The sequence below is a fragment of the Lepus europaeus genome, chromosome Y (genome assembly GCF_033115175.1).
Source record: "Lepus europaeus isolate LE1 chromosome Y, mLepTim1.pri, whole genome shotgun sequence".
Taxonomy (NCBI): Eukaryota; Metazoa; Chordata; class Mammalia; order Lagomorpha; family Leporidae; genus Lepus; species Lepus europaeus.
In genome coordinates, this window is record NC_084851.1 from 4,445,096 (window position 1) to 4,468,076 (window position 22,981).

Sequence of the window (22,981 nt, forward strand, 5' to 3'; positions counted from 1 at the left end):
GGGGAGCTCGCCGAGTCCGACACGCTGTTTCTTTTTCAGTCACGTTGTGGAATGAGAAGGCCATGCCAAGGTGGCCACTGGCAAGCGAGCGTCAGTTAGTCAGGAATGGCTCTGGAAACTGCCTGGCGACAGGCTGTGATTGTATGGATTTGAAACTGCCTGGCGACAGGCTGTGATTGGATGGCTCTGGAAACTGCCTGGCAACAGGCTGTGATTGGTTGGGGTATAGACCGCCCCTTGACCAGATTGACTGGTCTTGGCTATATAAGCTGTTGTACCAACTGTAATAAATGAGTCTGCAGGCTGCTCGCCTCAAGCCTGCTCTCACCGGACTCCCGGGGTCTGTGTGTTGACTCCGCGCCTCTTGCCCCCACCACGCTGCTCTTCTCAGAAACGAACCCACTGCAACATTGTTGAGAATTCAACGGCAACAAAGCATCACTATTTTCAAAAATCCATACATACGAAATATATGAAACTTGTATAACTTAAATAAAACTTAAAACAATAAAGAAAAAAGTTATTTAAATATTCTTCTAATGTTCATAAGATCAATGGTCATGTACCCTCTTTAATTCCATATATTAGTAGTGTGTATTTTCTTTAAAAATTTTTATTTTTCATTATGGGAGAGATAAAGATTTATTCACTGATTCACTTCCCACAAGTCTCCAAATCAAGCATTATATTAGGCCAAAACAAGGAGCTAAGAACTCAATCTGGATTTCTCATGGGTATTCTAGGGACCCAAGTATTTGGGCCATCATCTGCCTCCCAAGGGGTACATTAGCTGTAATATGCAATAAAAATTGATGAGTCAGAAGTTGTTGTGGTTCTGGTAACAATCCTTTCACAGTGGCCTTCTGGAGACAACACCCTAACCAAAAGAAGTGATTTGAACACTGAGGAATTCAGGTTTCCTATTCTGTCAGTGGTATGTCTGACAATGGATCACAACTTAGTTCGGTGGGTAGTCTGACCATGAAATCACAACTTCCCGTCATTGTTATCTCAGCAAAACTTAAGGAAAATTAAAAGAATTCGTTTGGACCAAATCCTTATGTAGAAGTCATAATTAAATTAAGAGTCATGATGGAAAAAAAGACAGAAAATTGCAATGATACAAATCGTCACTAATAGAAGCCAACCATTATAATTATTGTTACCCCTGTGAGTAAATTACATTTTTAAGCTTTTATTTAATGAATATAAATTTCCAAGGTACAGCTTATGGATTACAATGGTTTTCCCCCCACCATAACTTCCCTCCCACATGCAACTGTCCCCTTTCCCGTTCCCTCTCCCCTTCCACTCACATAAAGATTCATTTTCAATTCTCTTTATATACAGAAGAGCAGTTTAGTATATATTAAGTAAAGATTTCAACAGTTTGACACCACATAGCAACACAAAGTGAAAAAATACTGTTGGAGTACTAGTTATAAACGCATTAAATAACAATGTATGACACATAAAGGACAGAGATCCTACATAATATTTTTTCAAAAATTGATTAATTTTCTATGTAATTTCCAATTTAACACCAAGTTTTTATTTTTTCATTTTCAATTATCTTTATATACAGGAGATCTATTCAGTATATACTAAGTAAAGATTTCATCAGTTTGCACCCACACAGAAACACAAGGTGTAAAAATACTGTTTCTATACTAGCTATAGCATTACTTCACATTGGACAACACATTAAGGACAGATCCCACATGAGACATAAGTACATAGTGACACCTGTTGTTGATTTAACAATTTGACACTCTTGTTTATGGCGTCAGTAATCTCCCTAGGCTCTAGTCATGAGTTGCCAAGGTTATGGAAGCCTTTAGGGTTTGCCGACTTTGATCTTATTCTGGTAGGGTCATAGTCAAAGTGGAAGTTCTCTCCTCCCTTCAGAGAAAGGTACCTCCTTCTTTGATGGCCCCATTTTTTCCACTGGGATCTCACTCAAAAGGATCTTTCATTTAGGTTTTTTTTTTTTTTTGCCACAGTGTCTTGGCTTTCCATGCCTACAATACTCTCATTGGGTCTTCAGCCATATCTGAATGCCTTAAGAGCTAATCCTGAGGACAGAGTGCTATTTAGGACATCTGCCATACTATGAATCTGCTGTGTATCCCACTTCTCATGTTGGATCCTTCTCTCCCTTTTTGATTCTATCAGGTAGTATTAGCAGACACTTGTCTTGTTTGTATGATCCCTTTGATTCTTAGACCTATCAGAGCCATCAATTGTGAACTGAAGATGATCACTTGGACTATTTAGATGGCATTGGTACATGCCACCTTGATGGGATTGTATTGGAATCCCCTTGCATGTTTCTAACTCCATCATTTGTGGCAAGTCCAATTGAGCATGTCCCAAATTGTACATCTCCTCCCTCTCTTTTTCCCACTCTTATATTTAACAGGGATCACTTTTCAGTTAAAATTTAAACACCTAAAAATCATTGTGTGTTAATTACAGAGTTCAACCTCTAGTACTAGAACAAAAAAATACTAAAATGGATAAAGATTTACATTATACATCAAGGACATCAGGACAAGAGCTGATCAGGTCATTGTTTCTTGCAGTGTCCATTTCACTTCAACTGGTTTCCCCTTTGGTGCTCAGTTAGTTGTTGCCAATCAGGGAAAATTCACTCAGCACGATGTTTTCCAGATTACTCCATCTTGTTGCAAATTACCGGGTTTCACTGTTTTTTTTTTTTACTGCTGTATAGTATTCTATAGAGTACATGTCCCATAGTTTCTTTATCCAGTTTACTGTTGATGGGCATTTGGGTTGGTTCCAGGTCTTAGCTGTTGTGAATTGAACTACAATAAACATTAATGTGCAGATGGCTATTTTGTTTGCAAATTTGATTTCCTTTGGGTAAATTCCAAGGAGTAGGATGGCTGGGTTGAATGATAGGGTTATATTCAGGTTTCTGAGGAATCTCCAGACTGACTTCCATAGTGGCTTAACCAGTTTGCATCCCCACCAACAGTGGGTAGTGTCCCTTTTTCCCCACATCCTCTCCAGCATCTATTGTTGGTTGATTTCTGAATGTGAGCAATTCTAACTGGGGTGAGGTGAAACCTCATTGTGGTTTTGATTTGCATTTCCGTGATTGCTAGTGATCTTGAACATTTTTTGGATTTCCTCTTTTGAAAAATGTCTATTGATATCCTTGGCCTATCTCTGAAGTGGGTTGTTTGTTTTGATGTTGTTGAGTTTTTTTGCATTTCTTCTATCTCATCATCTTCATAATCTTGAATTGGGGTGTCTTTTTCATTTGGGGGCATCATAGTGTCTTCCTTGCTGTTCTTACCTCAGTTTCTACATTTGTTTGGCATTTCTCCTCAGTCTCTCACCGGGTTGCCGAGTTTACCAAGTTTTTGTACTTGGTGAGTTCTCTGACCTCCCCTCATGTAGTGGAATGAGAAGGCCATGCCAAGGTGGCCACTGGCAAGCGAGCGTCAGTTAGTCAGGAATGGCTTTGAAACTGCCTGGTGACAGGCTGTGATTGGATGGCTCTGGAAACTGCCTGGCGACAGGCTGTGATTGTATGGATTTGAAACTGCCTGGTGACAGGCTGTGATTGGTTGGGGTATGGACCGCCCCTTGACCAGATTGACTGGTCTTGGCTATATAAGCTGTTGTACCAACTGTAATAAACGAGTCTGCAGGCTGCTCGCCTCAAGCCTGCTCTCACTGGACTCCCGGGGTCTGTGTGTTGACTCCGCGCCTCTTGCCCCCACCACGCTGCTCTTCTCAGAAACGAACCCACTGCTACATTGTAGAGAATTCAACGGCTACATCTGGCGCGCCAACCTGACTGAGAAAGAGACAGTGTGTCGGACTCGGCGAGGTCCCCACTGGATTTTGGCAAGTAGGCCCCACGGTGTTTGGTGTGCTGTTCGGTTCTGTGAGGGTGAGCACAGAACCCCCTCCTACGCCCCTTTCCTTGTCCTTGTCCTCGGTCTAAGTGACCCCAGGTTAGCACACACCGCCCTGAAGCGTACGTCGCTTCTCGGCTCCTCCTTTTACTTTTGGTTCACCCGGCGAATTCACATAAGGGACTGATCATCCCAGAATTCGGAACCAAGTCATCTTCCCTCACTCGAGAGAGGTGACGCTCCGGAGACACCGTGTGGGCATATGGCCTTGACCTAACGAATCAAGGAAGTCCCCCACTAAGCACAAGACATACATATGATCTGATACACCACTATCTGTTTGTCTAGCATAGGGAAACCTCCTGCAAAATGCCATCCACAGCTGAGGTGCTAGGAATTTGCTTTGTTATGGTAGCAGTGCTATACGTGTCTTTCCTCTGGCTAGAGTTGGCGTACCGTGCTGCTCTTAAGCGCTCAGACATGGGAAAGATACCCCCCTCTCAGAATCCTGTGCAGATTATCAAAGATAGTGAATCTGTGAGTGATAGGAGCCTGACACTCCAGGTCCCTGTCTCACAGACAATGGTTGATGACTTAGGGAAAGAGAGCTCCGACAGTGAAAAAAACAACGTAGCAAACAAGGTAGCAATGCCTAGTCAGCCACCCCCCACATACCCGTGGGATGAACTAAGAGGACCTCTATGCAATAACTCATGTGATGTCATCCCATCTGCACCCAGTGAGGATCCCCACATTTGTGGCAGTCCTCGGGCACCCCAATATCTCAGGGCAGCCGCTAGATCCCATGCCATCAGCATGTTTGCTGCTAATGTCGAAGTGTACGCAAAATTCAGGCCCTGGATTCCAATACCTGTAAAAAGGCTTCTATTAACCAAAGGTCGAGGATATGCTTGTGTCTTTCCAGAGAATGCAGAACAGCCCATTTGGGTACCAGCCAGAAACATCAAGCCTGCAACTGACAGCCAACCAGAACCAGCTGAACAAGACCGAGACTCCACCTTGTTAGCAGACACACCTGCCCTATCATCCTACCCTGAGAAACTGCCCAAAGCCACATCTGTTACCATTGTGTACCCCACTAGCTCTGGTCAGCCACTCAAATGGCCCACAGCCTGTGTGCGGTCATGCCATTCCTGATAACCATTATTCCTCATTCCTACCCCTATCTGAGCAAGCAATCCTGTGGTCTCTCGATTTGAGCACTGGTTAGTCAATGACGGGTAAGATCCCCTGGGGGACAACCTAAGACAGGCACAGCTGCATACGGAGACCACATGGAAACGGGGTCAACAATGGTATGGCCAAGAATCATGCCTCCCGTTGCTCAAAAATAAACAAAAAGGGGGAAATGTAGTGGAATGAGAAGGCCATGCCAAGGTGGCCACTGGCAAGCGAGCGTCAGTTAGTCAGGAATGGCTTTGAAACTGCCTGGCGACAGGCTGTGATTGGATGGCTCTGGAAACTGCCTGGCGACAGGCTGTGATTGTATGGATTTGAAACTGCCTGGCGACAGGCTGTGATTGGATGGATTTGAAACTGCCTGGTGACAGGCTGTGATTGGTTGGGGTATAGACCGCCCCTTGACCAGATTGACTGGTCTTGGCTATATAAGCTGTTGTACCAACTGTAATAAACGAGTCTGCAGGCTGCTTGCCTCAAGCCTGCTCTCACCGGACTCCCGGGGTCTGTGTGTTGACTCCGCGTCTCTTGCCCCCACCACGCTGCTCTTCTCAGAAACGAACCCACTGCTACATTGTAGAGAATTCAACGGCTACACCCTCAGATTTTCACTGTCTCAGTTCATTAGCTCCACCCACTTTCACTAGATCTAACCTGCTAATTTACTAAAACAATGCCTGCTCTTTGTCTTGCTCGGCTTTGTAAGGTGAGTGAAGAGAGAGGCTAGTGTCTGTGCCAGTTCCCCTTATTTATTCATTTTTTTGTCTCCTCCAGTGAGCCTGGTGCACTTTCCCCTGTGGGGCCTCAGCCCTCATTCTGCCTTTTCCTGCCAATGTCTCGGGTTACCTAGAGGTTTTTGTCTCACCTGCCCTTCCAGCGCTGGTGCACAGATTCTGTGGCTGGGCTTCTGTGACTGGGCTCCCACGGCTCTGCTCCCACAGCATGGTTTCCACGTGGTGGGCAACTTTGCTCTCCCCGTAGGTCCTCTGTGTCACATCCTCTAGATCTGGAAGAGTTTCCTCTAAAATTTTTTCCTGAGCCTTTTCCTGAGACTACAGTAACTCCACTTTTATTAACCTATCTTTTCCTGGACTATTCATGTGTGCCCTCACCTTTCCACCATCTTAGCTCTGCCCTAGTAAACTACATTTGTGTGTGTGGGTCACCAGACATTACAATCTGTTTTTAGGGGAACTGCTGCATTAAATCTTTATGAAATGTTAAAATTAAACAATATTAAACTTGAGGAGGTGGTTGCAACTTTGCAAATGTAGGTGACAAAGAGCCAACAGAGAAAATTGGAGATGTCTCAATTTGTCTTGATAGGCTGCAATTAGATTCTGAGATTGTTACTAATGGTGAAAATATATGTTCAGAATGTGCTTCAAAGAATGATGATGGCTCCAGACCCAAGGATGAAATAAGAGTGAACACAAAAGGATCAGATGACCCTGACAATACCAGACCCAATGAAAATAGGAGGGTCAATGGGAATAATTCTCCATCACTCTCAAATTGTTTTAAACTTTCTAGGCTACCAAGAGCTTCCTGACTACCTCCACCCACCCCACACAGACCAGCATGTGGCATTGTTTCACCACCTGGTACTTCTGAAAGTGATGGATCAAATACAAGATCTATGCCATCCACAAATACAAACACAAATAAAATACAAGTATATCTGAAGGAGCAAAGTCTGGATTAATAATTCCTCTTACAATATATGGAGGCTCAATCTCTAGGCCATTAAATACTGTAGGTAACTCAAATTCCCTTACCACATGGCTGGTAGCAGAGAGTGGACCAACATGGGTGAATTTACTGTGTAGATCATATTGAAAAAAGAACAATGTGGGATAGACCAGAACCTCTGCCTCCTTTCTGGGAACAGTGAGTTGACAACATGGCACATATTTATTACATTGACCATTTACAAGAATAACAATGTGGCAGAAGCCAACATTGAAATCTGTCTAGAACCATGAACAGTGGCAGCTACAACACAGTTAACTTCAAGGAGCAATGCAGTAGTTTAATCAGAGGTTCATCTATGGGAATCAAAATTTGTTTGCCACATCACAAAATAAAGAATTTTATCACCTTGATCCTTTGCCACCTGGTTGGGAGAAGAGAACTGACAGCAATTGCAGAATGTATTTAATCAACCAATGAGGAGATCCCTGAAGTCAAGGTCAATTAAATGAAAAACCCTTACCTAAAGCTTGGAAAATGAGATTCACAGTGGTTGGAATTCCAGATTTCTAGGACCATAATAGAAGAACAACCATCTATACAGATCTTTGCACAGGAAAATCTGCCCTAGACTATGTGTCACAGGTTGGCTATGTGTGGGACTTCAAAGCAAAGGTTCAGTATTTACAGTTTTTGTATCAGCAACTGGCCATGCCACACCACAAAAAGATAACAGTGGCCAGAAAAATGTAATGTTGTTTGAGGATTCCTTTCAGTAGATAATGAGGTTGAGTCCCCATGATCTGTAAAGACATTTGTGAGTGATTTTTCCAGAAGAAGGTTTAGATTATGGACGTGAGCAAGAGAATTGTTCTTTCTTTTGTCTCATGAAGTGTTGAACTCAATGTATACTCTGAATATGTAGGGGAGCATAACTACTGCTTGTAGATAAACCCTGCTTCTTACATCAATCAAGAGCACTATACACTTTATTGAAATTTGCTAAGTCAACAATGAGAGTCATTGTACACTTACTCCCCATGTAGCATCTCTGTCCTTAATGTGTTGTACAATGTGAATTAATGCTATAACTAGTTCTCAAACAATACTTTACACTTGCATTTCTGTGTGTGTTCAGTATGTTGAAATCTTTACTTAATATATAATAAATTGACCTTCTGTATATAAAGATAATAAAAAATGAATCTTGATGGGAATGTAATGGGAGGAGGAGCAGGAGATGGGAGGATTGTGGGTGGGAGGGAAGTTATGGGGGGGTGAAAAACCATTGAAATCCATAAACTGTACTTTAGAAATTTATATTTATTAAATAAAAATTTAAAAAAAGAATTACAAAAATGTTTCATTAAATCCCAAAAAAGTTTTTACAAATATAAACTTGGTAAACAGGAAAAAAGAATCTATCCAGAATTTTATTATTCACTCATATGGGTTAAATAAAACAATATTCAGGAATGTGGTTTGAAAATACAATCAAAGCATTTATGAAAAACTCTCGGCCAGCATCCTATTGAATGGGGAAAAGTTGGAAGCATTTCCACTGAGATCTGGTTCCAGACAGGGATGCCTACTCTCACCACTGCTATTCAATATAGTTCTGGAAGTATTAGCTAAAACCATTAGGCAAGAAAAAGAAATGAAAGGGATACAAATTGAGAAGGAAGAAGTCAAACTATCCCTCTTTGCAGATGATATGATCTTTATTTAGGGGATCCAAGAAACTCTGGCAAGAGACTTTTGGAACTCATAAAAATGTTTGGCAAACTTGCAGGATATAAAATCAATGCACAAAAATCAACAGCCTTTGTATACACAGATAATGACACAGTTGAGAAACTGCTAAGATCAATCCCGTTCACAATAGCTACAAAAACAATCAAATACCTTGAAATAAACTTAACCATGGATGTTAAAAATCTCTCCGATGAAATTACAAAATCTTAAAGAGAGAAAGGAAACCTGTTGAAGTGAAATGGAAACTATGAGAATTGGTGACTTGATCAGCCCTCGCCCTGACTGTTGATGTATAATTTAATACTTTATCCCTCTAAAATTTTTTTGGTTGTTCTTCCTAATACTATTGGTTGAACTCTGTAATTAACACATAATCATTCTTAGGTGTTTAAATTTAACTGAAAAGTGATCTCTGTTAAATATAAGAGTGGGAATAAGAGAGGGATGAGATGTACAATTTGGGACATGCTCAATCAGACTTGCCCCAAATGGTGGAGTTAGAAACATGCAAGGGGATTCCAATTCAATCGCATTAAGGTTGCATATACCAATGACAACTCACTAGTCCAAGTTGATGAATTTCAGTTCACAATTGATCATAATGATATTTCTAAGAGTCAAAGAGATCACATAAACAAGGCTAGTGTCTGCTAATACTACCTGATAGAATAAAAATTGAGAGAATGATCCAACATGGGAAGTGGGATACACAGCAGATTCATAGTATGGCAGATGTCCTAAATAGCACTCTGTCCTCAGGATTAGCTCTTAAGGCATTCAGATATGGCTGAAGACCCCATGAGAGTATTGTAGGCATGGAAAGCCAAGACACTGTGGCAAAAAAAACCTAAATGAAAGATCCTTTTGAGTGAGATCCCAGTGGAAAAAATGGGGCCATCAAAGAAGGAGGTACCTTTCTCTGAAGGGAGGAGAGAACTTCCATTTTGACTATGACCTTATCTAAATAAGATCAGAGTTGGCACACTCAAGAGGCTTCCATAGCCTTGGAAACTCGTGACAAGAGCCTAGGGTGATTACTGACACCATAAACAATACTATTTGTTAAGTCAACAATAAGCAAATTATAAATAAATTTATATTTATTAAATAAGAGTTGTAAAAATACATCCAATTAAACATTTATCTAATTCTGGAAACCCCTCTAAAACATTCCTGCTAAAACTAATCCAGTATTTGCTTAAAAAGAAGACATAGATACTCTTCTAGCTTAAACTGTAGTAGGCACATCCATTTGTCCCCTACAAAGATCAGTTTCACGTAAGGTCATTGCTTAATGGATAGAACAGAAGACAGGGGGGCGGAGCCAAGATGGTGGATAGTGAGGACGTGCGCCATAGTTTGGGAAAATAAAGTTTCATAAAAGTGGAATTACTGTAGCCTCAGGAAAAGATTCAAGAAAAAAACTGCAGAGGAAACACTTCTGGATCTAGTGGATGTGACACAGAGGACCTACAGGGAGCCCACCGCGTGGAAACCCAACTGCGAGAGACGAGCCGCAGAATCTCACCAGTGCAGGAATGAACGGGGGGTAAGACAAAGGAGTCAGAAACCCGAGACATTGAGAGGAAAAGCAGAGGCCTCTCTATTCACTCACTGAGCAAAACAAAGAGCAGGCGCCATTTTACATATCTAAAGCACTGCCACAAACTCAGTAACTTTGGAACTTTGGTGAAACTTGAGAACACATTGAGGGCTGCATAAACTCTTTGTGTGGTCCCAGGGGTAGATCAAACGAATACTCACAGAGGCCAGATTTCAACTACGCTCAAATCCACTCACTGGTGCCGAATTATTTCCCAGCTGAGTCAAAAAAAAAAGAGAGAGAGAGAAAGAGAGAGATCCATCCAGCAAGGAGCAAGGGAGTGAACAATCAGGGTGAGTCACTTTTTGCACAGCCTTAAACCTGAAGAATCAAGCATAGCTCTCTGGCCACACCCATCACAGCCCCTAAGGATCCATCAGAGCAGACAGCCCACTTAGAGGCATAGTATAACAAAAAAAAAAACACCACAGCAAAAAAAAAAATCATAAATTATCTCCAACATGCCAAACAACAAACATAGAAACCGAGGTAACAAGAGCAAGGAAGACACTATGATGCCCCCAAATGAAAAAGACACCCGAATCCAAGATTACGAAGATGAAGAGATAGAGGAAATGCAAGAAGTGGATCTCAAAAAATTGAAAAGAACATTAAGAAGTTCTCAAAAACAAATTCTTGAACCTAAGAAATCCTTAATGGACAAGATAGAAAATCTCTCTCATGAAAATGAAATATTAAGGAGGAATCAAAATGAAATGAAACAACTAGTAGAACATGAAACTGTGAGAGTGACAAAAACCCCAATGAAATGAAGAACTCAATAGATCAAATGACAAACACATTAGAAAGCCTCAAAAACAGAATGGGTGAAGCAGAAGAGAGAATATCGGAATTAGAAGACAGAGAACAGGAAAGGAAACAGTCAAATCAAAGAAAAGAAGAAGAAGAAATCAGAAATCTAAAAAATACTGTCAGGAATCTACAGGATACTCTTAAAAAATCCCAACATTCGGGTTTTAGGAGTTCCTGAAGGCATGGAGAGGGAGAAACGATTAAAAGGCCTTTTTAGTGAGATACTAGCAGAAAATTTCCCAGGTTTGGAGAAGGACAGAGACATCCTAGTACAGGGAGCTCATAGAACCCCTAATAAACATGACCAAAAGTGATCCTCACCACGACACGTCGTAATCAAACTCACCACAGTGAAACACAAAGAAAAGATCCTAAAATGTGCAAGAGAGAAATGCCAGATTACTCTCAGAGGATCTCCAATTAGACTCACAGCAGACTTCTCTTCAGAAACCCTACAAGCTAGGAGAGAATGGCGAGACACAGCCCAGGTACTAAGAGAGAAAAACAGCCAGCACAGAATATTATATCCTGCAAAGCTCTCATTTGTGAATGAAGGTGAAATCAAGACCTTTCACAGCAAACAGAAACTGAGAGAATTTGTCGCCACTCATCCTGCCCTGCAAAAGATGCTTAAAGATGTGTTACACACAGAAACACAGAAACATGGTCACCAATAGGAAAGAAGATAAAGGAAGGAAACCTCACAGCAAAAGATCACAGGAATCTCAAACCATACATTAGAAAAAATCTTTGGCAAATGGCAGGGCAAAGTTACTCCTTCTCAATAGTCACATTGAATGTTAATGGCTTGAACTGTCCAGTTAAAAGACACCAATTGGCTGATTGGGTTAAGGAACAAAACCCATCTTTTTGCTGCTTACAAGAAACTCATCTTTCCAACAATGATCCATACAGGCTGGAAGTGAAAGGCTGGAAAAAGATATACCATGCCAACAGAAATGAAAAAAGAGCGGGCATAGCCATCTTTATATCGGACAACATAAACTTTACCACAAAAATGGTTAGTAGAGACAAAGAGGAGCACTATTTAATGAGTAAGGGATCCATTCAACAGGAAAATATAATGATTATCAATGTATATGCACCTAATTACAGGTCAGCAGCTTATTTAAAAGACTTGTTAAGGGACTTAAAGGGAGACTTAGAACTCAATACAATAGTACTGGGAGGCCGGAACCACGGCTCACTAGGCTAATCCTCCACCATGCGGTGCTGGCACACTGGTTTCTAGTCCTGGTTTGGGCACCAATCATGTCCTGGTTGCCCCTCTTCCAGGCCAGCTCTCTGCTGTGGCCAGGGAGTGCAGTGGAGAATGGCCCAAGTGCTTGGGCCCTGCACCCCTTGGAGACCAGGAGAAGACCTGGCTCCTGCCATCGGATCAGCGTGGTGCGCCAGCCGCAGCGCGTCTACCGTGGCAGCCATTGGAGGGTGAACCAACATCAAAAGGAAGATCTTTCTCTCTGTCTCTCTCACTGTCCACTCTGCCTGTCAAAGAAAACAACAACAACAAAAAAAACAAAACACCAAACAATAGTACTGGGGGACTTCAATACTCCACTCTCAGAGATAGACAGATCAACATGACAGAAGATCAACAAGGAGACAGTGGATTTAAATGACACTATAGCCCAAATGGATCTAACAGATATCTACAGAACATTTCATCCTACATCTAAGGACTTTACATTCTTCTCAGCAGTACATGGAAAGTTCTCTAGGACTGACCACATACTAGGCCATAAAGCAAGTCTCAGCAAATGTTAAAGAATTAGAATCATACCATGCAGCTTCTCAGACCACAAAGGAATGAAATTGGAAATTAGCAACTCGGGAATCCATGTGCAAACACATGGAGATTGAACAACATGCTCCTGAATGAACAAAGGGTCATAGAAGAAATCAAAAGAGAAATCAAAAATTTTCTGGAAGTAAATGAGGATAACAGCACAACATACCAAGACCTATGGGATACAGCAAAAGCAGTGTTAAGAGGAAAGTTATATCAATAGGTGCCTACATCAAGAAATTGGAAAGGCACCAAATAGACGAGCTTTCAAGTCATCTCAAGGATCTAGAAAATCTTCAGCAATCCAAACCCAAATCTATTAGGAGAAGAAAAATAATTAAAATCAAAGAAGAAATCAACAGGATCGAATCCAAAAAAAATTACATAAAATCAGCCAAACGAGGAGCTGGTTTTTTGAAAAAATAAACAAAATTGACATCCCATTGGCCCAACTAACTAAAAAAAGAAAAGACCCAATTCAATAGGATAAGAGGTGAAAACGGAAACATAACAACAGGTACTACATAAATAAAAAGAATTATCAGAAATTACTACAAGGACTTGTATGCCAGCAAACAGGGAAATCTAGCAGAATTGGACAGATTCCTGGACACATACAACCTACCTAAATTGAGCCAGGAAGACATAGAAAACCTAAACAGACACATAACTGACACAGAAATTGAAACAGTAATAAAGGTCCTCCCAACAAAAAAAGCCCAGGACCAGATGGATTCACTACTGAGTTCTACCAGACTTTTAGAGAAGAACTAACTCCAATTCTTCTCAAACTATTCAGAGCAATCGAAAAAGAGGGAATCCTCCCAAATTCTTTCTATGCAGCCACCATCACCTTAATTCCTAAGCCAGAAAAAGATGCAACATTGAAAGAGAATTACAGAATGATATCCCTGATGAACATAGATGCAAAAATACTCAATAAAATTCTGGCCAATAGAATGCAACAACACATCAGAAAAATCATCCAATTCACAATAGCTAAGACCTGGAACCAACCCAAATGCCCATCAACAGTAGACTGGATAAAGAAATTATGAGACATGTACTCCATAGAATACTCTACAGCAGTATGAACAATGAAACCCAGTCATTTGCAACAAGATGGAGGGATCTGGAAAACATCATGCTGAGAGTATTTTTACACTTTGTGTTTCTGCGAGGGTACAAATTGATGTGATCTTTACTAATTTTATATACTGAATCAATCTTCTGTATATAAAGGGAATTGGAAATGAAAAAAAAAACCTGGTGTTAAATTGGAAATGGCATAGAAAATTAATTAATTTTTTAAAAATATATTATGTAGGATCTCTGTCTTTAATGTGCTGTACACTCTTATTTAATGCTATAACTAGTACTCCAACAGTATTTTTTTTCACTTTGTGTTGCTATATGGGGGCAAACTGTTGAAATCGTTACTTAATATATACTAAACTGATCTTCTGTATATAAAGAGAATTGAAAATGCATCATGATGTGATTGGAAGGGGAGAGGGAGCGGGAAAGGGGAGGGTTGTGGGTGGGAGGGAAGTTTTGGGAGGGGGAAGCCACTGTAACCAATAAGCTGTACTTTGGAAATTTATATTCATTAAATAAAAGTTTAATATACCCCCCCATAAAAAAAGTTATCACAGGGGACTATACTGTGGTATAGCAGGTAAAGCACAGTATGCAGTGCTGGCATCCTATATGGGCATCAGTTTAAGTCTTGGCCTCGCTGCTTATGATCCAGCTCTCTGTCTGGCCTGGGAAAGCAGTGGAGGATGGCTGAAATTCTTGGGCCCCAGTACCTATGTGGAGACTCAAAAGAAATTAATGGCTCATGGGTTTGGATCAGCTCAGCTGGTGAGCACACTAGGGGATGGAAGACCTCTCTCTGTCTTTGCCTCTCTCTAAGTATTCCTTTCAAATAAAGACACTATCACAGAGGCAGAGAGTTTGTATTATCACCAGGGTTTACTGAACAACTGTGTTTGAAAGATATATGCAATTTGCATGGAACATTCTTTGAGCTGAGCATGGCCCTAACATCAATCACCAGATACTTTTTGAATATCTGTGATGGAAATACACAAGGCTAGATGTTGCTGAAGAGTTTTCCACCATTCTCTGGTAGCAATTTCAATATTTATTTTTTATTTATTTATTTGAAAGGAAGCATTACAGAGAGGCAGGGGGGAAGAGAGAGAGAAAGGGAGAGAGAGAGGTTTGTCCAATCACTTGTTCATTCTCCAAATGGTCAAAACTGCCAGAGCTGTATCAGTTGGAAGTAAGGAGCCAGGAGCTTCTTCTAGGTGTCCGATGCTGTTGCAGGGACCCAAGGACATGGGCCATCTTTTAAGCTTTCCCAGACCATAGAGAGAACTGGATCATAAATTGAGCAGCAAGAAGTTAAACTGGCACCCAGATGGGATGTCAGCACTGCAGGAAGCAGCTTTATGTGCTATGCCACAATGCTGACCCCAGATAATTTGGATATTTAAACACAAATGACAGCACAACAATTGTGATTCAGAGAAACAAGCAGTGAATATATATCTTAAGACCATCCAATTACTATGTAAAACTTACACAAGTTACCTAACCTCTCTGAATTCCAGTTTTCTTGTCTACAAAATGAAGCTGATAATTTCTTTCCTCACAAACTCTCAAAATTTTTACGAGGCTCAAAACAAATAATAGATGTGAAAATAACATAGCTTTCTTATGAAATGTTATCAGCTTCCCAACTCCAGCTCGATGGCTTTCAATCAACAGACTAATCTACCATAGCCACCTTCATGTTCAGGTATCGAATCTTCAATGACTATTGAATCTTCAATATTTTAGTATTAAAACTTAAATGGACAGTTCACTGGAACTTCAATTTTTCCTCCTCTATATATGTAGTTTTCCATTCATACATTTTCATTAAAAGTGCATAAAAGAAGTGATGAGAGACTGAATTAATTCAGAAATTGTCATTTTTAAATTAAACAAAAAAAGCAGTGTTACATTGCAAGCCTATTACATGGTAATTCCAAATAGTTTACACAGTATAATACAGACAGTCCAATCAATTTGTTTCAGTGAGCTAATTCTCAGAAATACATGATTATTAAAAAGCAGTGAGGTTTTATGGAAAGGCATCTAACATGGAAATTGTAGATTTCTGACTAATCTCTATTAACAAGCTCTATGAACTTAGGAGAGTCATGGAGATCCTTTAGGATTGTATTTGCTCATCTGTAAAATGGGAATAATACCTTCATATTCTAACTTAAAATGATCAAATGAGATGATGTATGGAAAAGCATTCCACATGTCAGAAAGGATCAATCAAAATGCAGGCTGTTGCTGGTATAGACTCTGGGATCAGCTCCAGTTAAGCTGAATCTTGGATTTCAGAACTGAATAGTGCATGATTTCATTACTTCATGGCTAGAATGCAGATCATAACAGATCTAGTCTCATAAAGTCTTCAAAGGACAGAGGTTCAGTATTTAAAGCATTTATTTTTGAGTTTGGGACATAGAATATTTCAGTTGTAGTAGTAGTGATGATGATTTCTATCACATGTGGAACACACATACACACACACATCTCAAATACACACCTCAAAATGATCCTTCTAGTTAGGCCGGCGCCATGGCTTAACAGGCTAATCCTCTGCCTTGCGGTGCTGGCTCACCGGGTTCTAATCCCGGTTGGGGCGCCAGATTCTATCCCGGTTGCCCCTCTTCCAGACCAGCTCTCTGCTATGGCCCAGGAAGGCAGTGGAGGATGGCCCAGGTCCTTGGGCCCTGCACCCGCATGGGAGACCAGGAGAAGCACCTGGCTCCTGGCTTCAGATCAGCACGATGCGCTGGCCACAGCAGCCATTGGAGGGTGAATCAATGGCAAAAAGGAAGACCTTTCTCTCTGTCTCTCTCTCTCACTATCCACTCTGCCTGTCCAAAAAGAAAAAAAAATGATCCTTCTAGTTATGGACTTGAGCTCTTTAATCAACAGCATATTTCTGTCCATTTATCAGTAAGTAAACAAGCTATTAAAATTAACATCTAGTTATTCTTAGGTGTTTAAATTCAACTGAAAATTTTTTCCTGAGGAAAAATAAGAGTAGGAATAAGAAAGAGAGGAGATGTGCAGTTCAGCACATGCTGACTCGGACTTACTCCTAAGGGTAGAGCTAGAAACGTGCCTGGAAATCCAAATCCCATTATGTTGGCAAGTACTAACACCATTTTACTTGTTAAAGTGATCAGTTTAAGTTCATAACTGATCATAAGATAGGATTAAGTGTCAAAGTGATTATATAAATAAGACCAGTGTCTGCTAATAATAATTGAAAGAATTAAAAAGGACAGAATGATCCAACATGGGCAGTTGATGCACAGCAGACTCAGAATGGCAGATGCCCTAAACAGCACTCTGGACTCAGAATCAGCCCTAAAGGCATTCCAATCTGGCTAAAAAGCCCATGGGAGTTTCTCAGGTATGGGAAGCTAAGACGCTGTGGCAATAAAATGACCTAAATGAAAGATCTCTGTGAGTGAGATCCCAGGGGAAAAAAGGGGCCATCAAAGAAGGAGGTAACTTTCTCTGAAGGGAAGAGAGAACTTCTACTATCATTAGAGAAGTCATATATAAGAGTGTCAACTGTTAAATCAACAGGAGTCACTGTAAACTTACTCCCCATGTAGGATCTTTGTCCTTAATGTGTTATACTATGAGAATTAATGGTAAAAATAGTCTTCAAACAGCCCTTTATACCTGTGCTTCTGTGTAGAAGTATATTTAGTATATTCAGAATGTATATATATATATTCAGAATGTATATATATATATACACATATATATGTATATATATATATATATATATATATTCTGTATATAAAGATAATTAAAATGAATCCTAATGAAGAATGAGATGGGAGAGGCTGTAGAAGATGGGATGCTTTGTGGGTGGGAGGGATGTTATGGGCAGAAAAATCACTATAACCCAAAAGTTGTACTTTTGAAATTTGTATTTATTAAATAAAAGCTTTCTTAAAAAAAGAAACTATAGGATATGTGCACCATGGAATATTACACAGCAGTAAAAAATGAAATTATTTTATTTACAAGAAAGTGGATGCAACTGAAAACCATTATTTTTAGTGAAATAAACCAGTCACAAAAGGAAAAACACATGTGATCTCTCTGTTCTGTGTCAATTAATTGATTTCCTAAAATGTAATCTATAGGAGCAAAACTGACACTTTGATACACTACGATTTTGAGCAGCCTAAACCATGAAAAAAATTTTTTATTTAGTTTGCTTCCTTTCTATCGTTTCTTTTTCTTTTTTCTTCATACCAATCAGTGAACTCTACTTAGTGTAGGGTTAATGTTATGAGTTAAAAATGTTTATAAAATTTATTTCTGTAAATAATAAGAATGAAAAAGGAAGAGGAAGAAGAAAGAAGGGTGGTAATATGGGTGGAAGAGAGATGTATGGGGGAGGAGAAGCATAATGACCCAGATCTGTAATATATTGATTGTATTAAGTTGTATTGCTTAAATAAAATAATTGTATAATGATAGTGTTAAAATATATTTGCTGTGGATTTGTTGTAGCTGCTTTTTATGATTTTTGGAAGTTACTTTCCTTAATATCTTAGAGGTTAATATGATGTTGATATGATTATTCCATGTATATTTTGGATTTTATCACATTTTTAGTGCCTGTAACATTGATTGATTTATAAATATTTTCTTACATTCTCAGAATAAACCAACTTGGATGTAATTCAACTTATTTTTATGTATCACTGAATTTGATTTTCTAGTTTTTAAAATTTTTGTTCTCACACTGAAAGATACGTTTGGCATATACATTTATCATTTTGTATAGCTTTCTCTTCTAATTTTGGTATCAAGATTTTGTTGGCATCATATATTTGGAAGAAAGGGTTTCCACCATTTCTGTGGTCTGGACGTGTTTGATAGAAGATTTGTGTTGTATCTTGAACATTTTTCCCAGCACAAAAATATTTCACGTGAATTTGAAAGGAACATGCATTTTGTTACTAAAATGCTAACTACTTCAAGTTTATTAATTGTGTTTTCAAAAATCTTCTGTTTTCTTTTTGTGGTATGGCAAGAGGCTCCTGCCACTGTGTTCTTTTGCAGATGGAAGACTTTTTCTCTGCCTCTGCCTCTCCTCCTCTGTAACTCCACATTTCAAATAAGTAAATAAAACTTAAAAAGAACAGGTTCAATGTCATGAGATTCTTAACTTTGCTGGTACCACTTCTCTCCTTGATCCTTGAAGGAAGACCAGATGTCATCACTAAGCATCTACTTATTCCCAGTAAACAAATAATTATATAAAAGGAGTTTGGACTTGTACAAGACAATGTCAAGTGTTTTAGTTTACACATTATTGTCACATTTATGCATTTTCTTCCATTAAGGTGTGCAAAACACAGAAGCACAACCACATTACACATGTTAATAAACACAGATTCATAAGGAAATTTGCTCCTTAGAATCAAACAGAGAAGGGAAATTTTTCCTGGATCAAGTGCATAGAGAAAAAAAAAGCAGGTTTATTTATGCACACATGTTACACTAATATATCAGTGTTTCACATAATATATACTCACTGTTCACATCTTCATGCTTCTTAACTGATTGCTAGGGATCTGCATTCTGCTTAAGAAAAGAAAGCCTTCCAAAGTTCAGGTACATAAAGTTAAACTGGAATTAAGATAATATAATAAGTGTTTTTAAAATCTGATACCTAGTGTATGTTTAACATTTCAACTATACCCATGGAATGAATCATAGCTGTTCAATTAATGTTACCCAGCGAAGAGCTGGTTTTTTGAAAAATAAATAAAATTGACACCCCATTGGCTCAACTAACTAAAAAAAGTAGAGAAAAGACCCAAATCAATAGGATCAGAAATGAAAAAGGAAATGTAACAACAGACACCACAGAAATAAAAAGAATCATCAGAAATTACTACAAGGACTTGTATGCCAGCAAACAGGGAAATCTATCAGAAATGGACAGATTCCTGGACACATACAACCTACCTAAATTGAACCAGGAAGACATAGAAAACCTAAATAGACCCACAACTGAGACAGAAATTGAAACAGTAATAAAGGCACTCCCCCCCCCCAAAAAAAAAACGCCCAAAGCCAGATGGATTCATGGCTGAATTCTACCTGACATTTAAAGAAGAATTAACTCCAATTCTCCTCAAACTATTCAGAGCAATCGAAAAAGAGGGAATCCTCCCAAATTCTTTCTATGAAGCCACCATCACCTTAATTCCTAAGCCAGAGAAAGATGCTCCATTGAGAGAATTACAGACCAATATCCCTGATGAGCATAGATGCAAAAATCCTCAATAAAACTCTGGCCAATAGAAGGCAACAACACATTAGAAAGATCATGCACCCAGACCAAGTGGGATTTATCCCTGGTGTGCAGGGATGGTTCAATGTTTGCAAAACAATCAACGTGATACACCACATTAACAGACTGCAGAAGAAAAACCATATGACTCTCTAAATAGACACAGAGAAAGCATTCGATAAAATATAACACCCTTTCATGATGAAAACCCTAAGCAAACTGGGTGTAGAAGGAACATTCCTCAATACAATCAAAGCAATTTATGAAAAACCCACGGCCAGCATCCTATTGAATAGGGAAAAGTTGGAAGCATTTCCACTGAGATCTGGTACCACACAGGGATGCCCTCTGTCACCACTGCTCTTGAATATAGTTCTGGAAGTCTTAGCCAGAGTTATTAGGCAAGAAAAAGAAATTAAGGGGATACAAATCGGGAAGGAAGAACTCAAACTATCCCTCTTTGTAGATGATATGATCCTTTATTGAGAGGACCCAAAGAACTCTACTGAGACTACTGGAACTCATAGAAGAGTGTGGCAAAGTAGCAGGATATAAAATCAATGCACAAAAATCAACAGCCTTTGTATACACAGGCTATGCCACGGCTGAGGAAGAACTGGTAAGATCAATACTAATCACTATAGCTACAAAAACAATCAAATACCTTGGAATAAACTTAAGCAAGGATATTAAAGATCTGTATGATGAGAATTACCAAACCTTAAAAAAAGAAATAGAAGAGGATACCAAAAAATGGAAAAATCTTCCATGTTCATGATTTAGAAGGATCAACATCATCAAAATGTCCATTCTTCATAAAGCAATTTACAGATTCAATGCAATACAATTCAAAATAACAAAGGCATTCTTCTCAGATCTGGAAAAAATGATGCTGAAATACATATGGAGACACAGAAAACCTCGAATAGCTAAAGAAATCTTGTAAAACAAAAATAAAACTGGAGGCATCACAATACCAGATTTCAGGACATACTACAGGGCAGTAGTTATAAAAACAGCATCGTACTGGTACCGAAACAGGTGGATAGACCAATGGAATAGAATAGAAACACCAGAAATCAACCCAAACATCTACAGCCAACTCATATTTGATTAAGGATCCAAAACCAATCCCTTGAGTAAGGACAGTCTATTCAAAAAATTATGCTGGGAAAACTGGATTTCCACGTGCAGAAGCTTGAAGCAAATCCCTACATTTCACCTTACACAAAAATCCACTCAACATGGATTAAAGACTTAAATCTATGACCCGACACCAACAAATTATTATAGAGCATTGGAGAAACCCTGCAAGATATAGGTACAGGCAAAGATTTCTTGGAAAAGACCCCAGAAGCACAGGCAGTGAAAGCCAAAATTAATTATTGGGATTGCATCAAATTGAGAAGTTTCTGTACTGCAAAAGAAACAGTCAGTCAAGTGAAGTGGCAACCAACAGAATGGGAAAAAATATTTGCAAACTATACTACACTTAAAGGGTTGATAACCAGAGTCTACAGAGAAATCAAGAAACTCCACAACAACAGAACAAACAATCCACTTAAGAGATGAGCCAAGGACCTCAACAGACATCTTTCCAAAGAGGAAATCGAAATGGCCAACAGACACATGAAAAAATGTTCAAGATCACTAGCAATCAGAGAAAGGCAAAACAAAAACAGAATGAGGTTTCACCTCACCCTGGTGAGAATGGCTCACATTCAGAAATCTACCAACAATAGATGCTGGAGAGGATGTGGGGAAAAAGAGACACTAACCCACTGTTGGTGGGAATGCAAACTGGTTAAGCCACTATGGAAGTCAGTCTGGAGATTCCCCAGAAACCTGAATATAGCCCTACCATACAACCCAGCCATCCCACTCCTTGGAATTTATCTAAAGGAAATTAAATTGGCAAACAAAAAAGCTTTCTTCACATTAATGTTTATTGTAGTTCAATTCACAATAGCTAAGACCTGGAACCAACCCAAATGCCCATCAACAGTAGACTGGATAAAGAAACTATGGGACATGTACTCTATAGAATACTATACAGCAGTCAAAAACAGTGAAACCCGGTAATTTGCAACAAGATGGAGGAATCTGGAAAACATCATGCTGAGTGAATTAAGCCAGTCCCAAAGAGAAAAATATCATTTGTTTTCCCTGATCAGTGACAACTGAGCGCCAAAGGGGAAACCTGTTAAGTGAAATGGACACTATAAGAAACAATGAACTGATCAGCTCCTGTCCTGACTTTAGATGTACAATGCAATACTTTATCCATCTTAGTATTCTTTTTTGTTCTAGTACTAATGCTTGAACTCTGTAATTAACACACAATTATTCTTAGGTGTTTAAGTCTTAACTGAAAAGTTGTCCCGGTTAAATATAAGAATGAGAAAAAGAGAGGGAGAATATGTACAATTGGGGACATGCAAAATCGGACTTGCCCTAAATGATGGAGTTAGAATCCTGCCAGGGGGTTACAATACAATCCCATCAAGGTGGCATGCACAAATGCCATCTCACTAGTCCAGGTGATCAATTTCAGTTCACAATTGATCACACTGATAGCTTTAAGAGTCAAAGGGATCACACCAATAAGACTAGTGTCTACTAATACTAACTGATAAAACCAAAAAGGGAGAGAAGGATCCAACATGGGAAGGGGCAGACACAGCAGACTCATAGAATGGCAGACGTCCTAAACAACACTCTGGCCTCAGAATCAGCCCTTAAGGCATTTGGATCTGGCTGAAGAGCCAATGGTAGTATTTAGGCATGGAAAGCCAAGACACTCT

General features: G+C 39.4%; 1 pseudogene; it reads left to right on the forward strand.

Annotated features, from left to right (window-relative positions):
- The first annotated feature begins 936 nt into the window (after window positions 1-936).
- LOC133753995 (E3 ubiquitin-protein ligase Itchy homolog) lies at window positions 937-7,781 on the forward strand (annotated as a pseudogene).
- The last annotated feature ends 15,200 nt before the right edge of the window (window positions 7,782-22,981 follow it).